The sequence below is a fragment of the Helianthus annuus genome, chromosome 16 (assembly GCF_002127325.2).
Source record: "Helianthus annuus cultivar XRQ/B chromosome 16, HanXRQr2.0-SUNRISE, whole genome shotgun sequence".
In the NCBI taxonomy this organism is placed as follows: Eukaryota; Viridiplantae; Streptophyta; class Magnoliopsida; order Asterales; family Asteraceae; genus Helianthus; species Helianthus annuus.
Genome location: NC_035448.2, coordinates 102,484,466 through 102,491,932, shown reverse-complemented (window position 1 = coordinate 102,491,932; position 7,467 = coordinate 102,484,466).

Here is a 7,467-nt window from a genome sequence, read left to right as displayed (position 1 = left end):
TCATAGGCACTAAGCTCCACTGCCCACTTAGCCATCCTTCCTGACATCTCTGGTTTCCTGAGGACATTCTTAATTGGAAAATTAGTTTTAACAACAATAACATGAGTTTCAAAATAATGTCTCAACTTAGTAGATGCCATGATTAATGAAAGAATAAGCTTTTCAAGGTGTGAATACCTGGATTCGGCATCAAGTAGACTCTTACTTACATAATAGACAGGATGTTGTGTACCTTCATGATCCTTAACAAGGACTGCACTTACTGCTTTTAAGGATACTGCAAGATATAAGGATAGCACATCTCCTTTTTCTGGTTTCATCAAGGCCGGGGCTGAGGATAGGTAATCTTTGAGAGCTCTTAAGGCATTTTCATGCTTCTCAGTCCACTCAAATTTCTTGTTCTTCCTTAGGATATCATAGAATTCTTTGCACTTTTCTGAGGATTTGGATATAAATCTGTTCAAAGCTGCTATCCTGCCTGTTAGCCTTTGGACATCCTTAGCATTGGCAGGAGACTTGATATTCACTAAGGCTTTGATTTGTTCCGGGCTAGCTTCAATGCCTCTCTTGGTCACCATATATCCTAAGAATTTACCTGCTTTAACACCAAAGTGACACTTTGAAGGATTAAGTTTCATGTTATATTTGTCAAGGATATCGAATGCTTCCTCCAAGTCCCTTAGGTGATCCTCAGCTTTTATGGATTTTACCACCATATCATCTATGTAAACCTCCATAGTTTGTCCAATCTGATCCTTGAACATCATATTCACCAGCCTTTGATATGTTGCACCTGCATTTCTTAATCCAAATGGCATAGCAATATAACAATATATACCGGTTAGAGTCATAAAAGCCGTATCCTCTTGATCTGATGGTTCCATCTGTATTTGTTGAAATCCAGATGAAGCATCCATAAAAGCTGACAGTTCATGACCCGCCGTTGCATCCACCATGGAGTCAATGTGGGGTAATGGGAAAGGATCCTTGGGACATGCCTTATTTAAATCTGTAAAATCGACACATACCCTCCACTTTCCATTTTTCTTTTGAACAACAACCACATTGGCCAACCATCTTGGATACTTGACCTCTCTAATCATACCTGCCCGAAGCAATTTTTCTACCTCTTCCTGGATAATGGCATTTCTTTCGGGTGCAAACTTCCTCCTTTTTTGATGGACTGGTTTGAATGACCTGTCAATGCCAAGTTTATGAGTGATAATATCCTTAGATATACCTGTCATATCCTCATGCTTCCATGCAAAGGTAGTTTTCCTCCTTTTGAGGAAGGATACGAGGTCTTCTTTCATTCTACCAAGGATCCCTGATCCGATATAGATTTTGGATTCAGGATCATCAGGATCCATGAGGATTTCTACCACATCCTGCTCTCTTGCCTCCAAGACATCCCTTGGAGGATACTTTGATTGCTATTGATCCCTTGACTTCGAGGCTGGTTTCATCGATGAAGTGTAGCAGTTCTTAGCCTCCTGCTGATCACTGTCAATCTTGACTATTCCCCAAGGACTAGGAAGCTTCACACATTGATGGTAGGTAGATGGGACTGCCTTCATATCGTGTATCCAGGGCCTGCCAAGGATAACATTACAACAAGATAAACAGTCAATAACACAAAATTTTTGATAAGAATGTAGGCCTTCTATGTATATTGGGAGTTTAATGTCCCCCAGGGTATTCTTAGTTTCGCCACTAAATCCCACGAGCACGGAGGATCTTGGTATGATATCTGATTTTGGGATACCCATCTTCTTTAGAACATCAAGCTGGATAATGTTTACTGAGCTTCCTCCGTCAATAAGGATCCTGCGGACAAAATGGTTAGAAATAAAAGGAGTAATAACTAAACCATCGTGATGAGGATCCTGGATATCAACACGATCATCCTCATCAAAGGTTATGACTTTTCCTTCAGAGACACTTGATGTTCGGACAGATCTTTCTCCATTATCCATTTTAGTTTCCTTTGCATGCCTTTTAGCTGCTGAGAAGGATGTACCACAGATGTCTGATCCTCCAGAAATAAAGTTTATAACTTGTGCATCCGCTGGAGGGGCTGGAGCTTTCTCTGGGATCCTTTTAGGATCCTGAGTCCTTGACTTCTTTCTCCCCAATAACTCTTTTAGATGCCCCTTGCTCAACAAATATCCAATTTCCTTTCTCAATGCAATGCATTCTTCTGTTAGATGCCCAAAATCTTCATGGTATGCACACCACTTTGATTTATCTTTTGTTGCAGCCGGTCTGTCATTTTTCTAGGCCATCTGGCTTTATCACCTAGGTTCTGCATCACAAGGATTAGTTCATTGTTATCAACAGAAAAACAATACTCAGAAATTGGAGGATAATCCTCATCATCCACTTCCTGATCAACAGCATGCACGTTCTGGTTATCGGATTTGTTATAGGATTTGAATTTGTTGTTCTTGAACGAGGATCCTTGCTTCTCTTGCTTTGAGGATCCTGCTAATCTCTCCTGGATCCTCTTGTCATCCTCTAGCCGGATAAACCTGAGTGCCCGGGTTCTTACCTCATCTAAGTTCCTGCATGGAGTCATAACAAGATCATCATAGAACAATGAATCCCTAAGCAATCCCATTTTGAAGGCCTCAACAGCCGTGGCTATATCCAAATTGGGAATGTCTAAGGATTCTTTACTAAATTTGGTAATATAATCCCTTAATGATTCATTATGACCCTGGGTTATCCTATATAGATCACTAGTTAATCGTTCAAATTTTCTACTACAAGAAAACTGATTATTAAATAGGTTAACTAGATTAGCAAATGAGGTAATAGAGTAAGGTGGAAGACTTAGCAGCCATTTGAGAGCTGATCCAGTAAGAGTGGATCCAAATCCTTTGCACAGACATGCTTCCTTTAACCTTTCTGAGATTGGATTGATCTCCATCCTCTCCCGGTATTGTGCTACATGTTCTTCAGAATCCGTTGAACCATCATATAGCTTCATGGTTGGTACGTGGAACCTCTTGGGTATCTTAGCATCAGAGATTGGTGGCGCAAAACGAGATATCTTATGGATCCCATCTGCCATTTCTGGGATAGGTTTGACCACTCCTGGAACACTTGATATCATATCCTTCAACTTTTGCAATTCCCTGGCCATGGCGTGATTGATACCTGTATCCTGCATGAATCCATGGTTAGTGGTAAGAGAATTATTAAAAGTGTTACCTCCCATCGGGTTCGAATTAGGAACACCAAATGTGAACCCATATTGTTGAGGCTCTGGAATGACCGAAGGGCCAGTAGAAGCAATGGTCTGCATCGGAATAAAATCTCCCTGATGGACATCTGTTTGCAAACTCCTCAAGGATCCTGGCATCTGGAAGGATCCTTGGAACTGGGACGATCCTGGGATGAAGGAGGATCCTTGAGCCTGGGATGATCCTGGAACAAAGGAGGATCCTTGAACCTGGGATGATCCTGGAACAAAGAAGGATCCTTGAACCTGGGATGATCCTGGAACAAAGGAGGATCCTTGAACCTGGGATGATCCTGGAACAAAGGAGGATCCTTGAACCTGGGATGATCCTGGAACAAAGGAGGATCCTTGAACCTGGGATGATCCTGGAACAAAGGAGTATCCTTGAACCTGGGATGATCCTGGAACAAAGGAGGATCCTTGAATCTGCTACGCTCCTAAGTATCCTCCTGAATTCATGAAGGATCCCATATGTTGAGGGTAGGATCCTGCTGGCTGGAAATATGAGCCTGATGGCTGAGTCGCCATTGTTGATCCATAGTGCACTCCTTTCGGTCCACCCACATATTGAACATCTGGAACCACCGATGGCTGAGAAGTAATCACCGGAGTATCAAAATTTAAAGATCTGGGCACCAGTGGGGAATGATCCTCTGCCGCTTTCTTTTGTTTCTTGAGATCTCCGATTTCTTTGAGAATACTTTAATTGGTCTTATCCTGTTGCTGTATATGATCCTTCATCTGGAAAATCAAAGTAAACATGTCACTAGTAGTAGGAGTGTAAGAAGCAGAAGAAGTTAGAGGTTTGGAGAAAATGGGAGTTGGTTTCTTCTCAGCATTTTTCTGAGATCCAGCAGGTGGTGGAGGCAAAGGTGGAATGCCCTGAGATGAATTGACCGCAGACATTGCAGTAGAGGTATTCTTCAATGATGAAGCCATGTACTTGTATGCAACGAACCGGAATAATCACCAACATAAAAACTTCTTAGGAATGAAGCACCAATTGCCCCACGGTGGGCGCCAAACTGTTTTGGTCAAAAATCTAGTGAGGATAATGCAACCAAACTCTTAGTTATGGGGAATGATGCTTTAAATGAAGAACAATAATAAGGATCACTTCGATGTAAATTGCACAAACAACACAAGGATTTATACGAGGAAAAAGCCCTTGATCAATGAATGATCTCCGGCATAAAAAACCTCGGGTGATGGAAACTACCGATCACCAAGCTCAAATAAATCAATAAATGTTTACAACTTCGGATAGTGACGAGCTAGGTACAAGGATCACTATAGTTAATTGTGTGAAAGTGTGTGAAAACTGTTAAGTGTTTGCTGAAAGCTTCGAGAGTGCAGTAGTACGAGAGTGTATATAGCTGAAAATGGCTAAGTGTTCTAAAAATAGCTCGTCACTCCTTTAAAAATAAAAGCTAACTAAGCTAACAAACTATCCGACTTTTGTGCCATGCTCCCACGTTCTCCACAACGTCCATTTCCATTCAAACGTGTGCGAAATACCCGTGGAATATTCCATAGTAACGTTGCCAAGACCAAGTCAAGCCTATTACTCCTGCAAAACAATACGAAACATGAACAAACAATCGTTAGTATGAGGATCCTTAGGGTGATCCATGATCCTGATCCTGAAGGTCTTCTGAGGATCACTATCTGTCACAGAAGTAAGGATCACTATTAGGATAACACGTAAGGATCACTAATTGTTAGAAAATCCTCCCCTAACACTAACGTTGCCAAGACCAAGTCCAACTTGTTACTCCTGCAAAACAATACAAAATTCAAAGTAAACAATCGTTAGAATAAGGATCCTTAGGGTGATCCATGATCCTGATCCTGAAGCACTTCTGAGGATCACTATCTGTCACAGAAGTAAGGATCACTAATAGGATAACACATGAAGATCATAGGTCATTAAAAAATCCTGCCCTAACATAAACGATCTCTTGCAGGACCATATTTAAGATGCATTGAGGATCCTGAAATCCAAGAAATTTTAAAAGACTTCCATGAAGGAGATTGTGGAAATCACACTAGGGGCAGGGCATTATTCTCAAGGATCCTAAGGACAGGATACTATTAGCCAACTATGAAGAGAGACGCTGTGGAGTATGCTAAGAAATGTGATCCTTGTCAGAGACACCGCAATATCCTTCATCAACCGGCTGAATTCCTGCATCCTATATCCTCCTCTTGGCCGTTTATGAGATGAGGTATGGATATAGTTGGTAAGCTTCCTAAGGCACCTGGTGGAAAAGTGTTCATGCTTGCTATGACTGATTACTTCTCCAAGTGGATAGAGGCTAAAGCCTTTGCCCAAGTCAGAGAAAAGGAAGTTATATCCTTCATTAAAAGAAATATTATTACTAGATTTGGTATCCCTTCTGAAATTATATGTGATAATGGTTCCCAATTTATTGGGGGCAGAACTACTAACTTTTGGGACAGTTGGGGGATTAAGATGATAACATCAACACTAGTCCACCCACAAGCTAATGGTCGGGCAGAATCATCCAACAAGATCATCATCAACAATTTGAAAAAGAAGCTTGGATCCAAGAAAGGAAAATGGGCAGAAGAACTACCTTATGTGCTTTGGGCTGATAGGACAACTCCTAAGAATGCTACAGGCCAAACTCCATTTTCTTTGGTATTTGGGGCAGAATCAGTGATCCCTACAGAAATGGTGGTTCCAACTGCAAGAACAAGTATTCGTGATCCTGAAGAAAATGATGAGAACTTGGTTCAAGACCTGGATACTATAGAAGAAATCAGGGATTTGGCAAGGATAAGGATGGCCAGTTATCAGCAAAGGATGGTTGGAGCCTACAACAAAAGTGTCAGGATCAGGAAGTTCCAAGTTGGTGATATGGTACTAAGGAAAGCATTTCAGAATACCACCAATCCTGCTGATGGAAAGCTGGCACCAAAGTGCGAAGGTCCTTACTTGATTGAAGCTAAGGCAGGAAAAGGGGCATATCGATTGCTAACAATGGAAGGTGATTTGTTACCTAGAGCCTGGAACGCTGTCCATTTGAAGAAATACTTCATGTGATAAGGATCCATGATCCTCACATGATAACTATCCTTAAAGGATCCCCACAGCACAGATGATCCTTATTGTGGTAACATCCTAATCTCAAACTATTTCATTCTCTTATTTTCTCATATAAGGATAAGGATCCTGCATCCTCTATCCACCTTTCACTTGATGCTTAGTTTTGAAGGTTCAGGTATCCTTAGCAAAGGGTTGGTTATCCGCAGAAGCAACCAGTTATTTGGGCTTGACCCCAGTTATTTGGGCTTGACCCCAGTTTCACCAGTAGCGCACGATGATCCTGATATAGTTCATGGCAATGGGACCAGTACTCGCTTTAGGGGCTAACAATTCCATTGTACTGGCTATACCTAGGATCCTACGTATAATGGTAGACGTACCATACATCCGTTCCTAAGGTTTCTAACGTTTTCACGTTAGTTAAGGTTTTGGCATTTTCATGTCACTAAGTTTGGATAGTCGCCAGTGAGGGCCATACTCCAGTTTACATACGATCCTTGGGCTTATCCCCAGTTATCCTTGGGCTTGTCCCTAGTTATCCTTGGGCTTGTCCCCAGTTATCTTTGGGCTTGTCCCCAGTTGCTAACTTTTATCTTATATTGGCTTAGTCCCAAGTTATATCCTATTTCAGGTTTTTGGAGCTAAACAACCAAGGATCCTTGATCCTTACCTCTTACTAAGGTTTGTCTTATGGTTATCATGATTATAATATTAAGGGTTAGGATCCTAACTTGGATTCTCAGGTATGATCCTTAACTATTTTGATTTTATTCGTCATTTATTTGAAATAACCCTTATACTTTGACAACTGAACTTGTGATTCTTAAACTATATTATTTTTCAGAACTTATCGATTATGGGATATGTGATCCTTGATCATATCTTAAACTTTTTGGATATTTTTAAAATTTTTTAAGGCTTGATAAGTTTGAGCAAAATGAACATTATATCAGTTGGAAAGTAAAATAATAACAAGGATAACATCACAGGATAAGTCAAAAGTTAAAGTTTTATTTATTAACAAAAGTTTAAACCATTTAAGGTTGTCAAAATTGCCAATCTACGTTTCTACCAGCAAATCGTGGCCCGTCCACATGGGTTGGCAAAGGGTGTTCATTGTTCATGCGGTTATAGCAAGTGCAGGAAA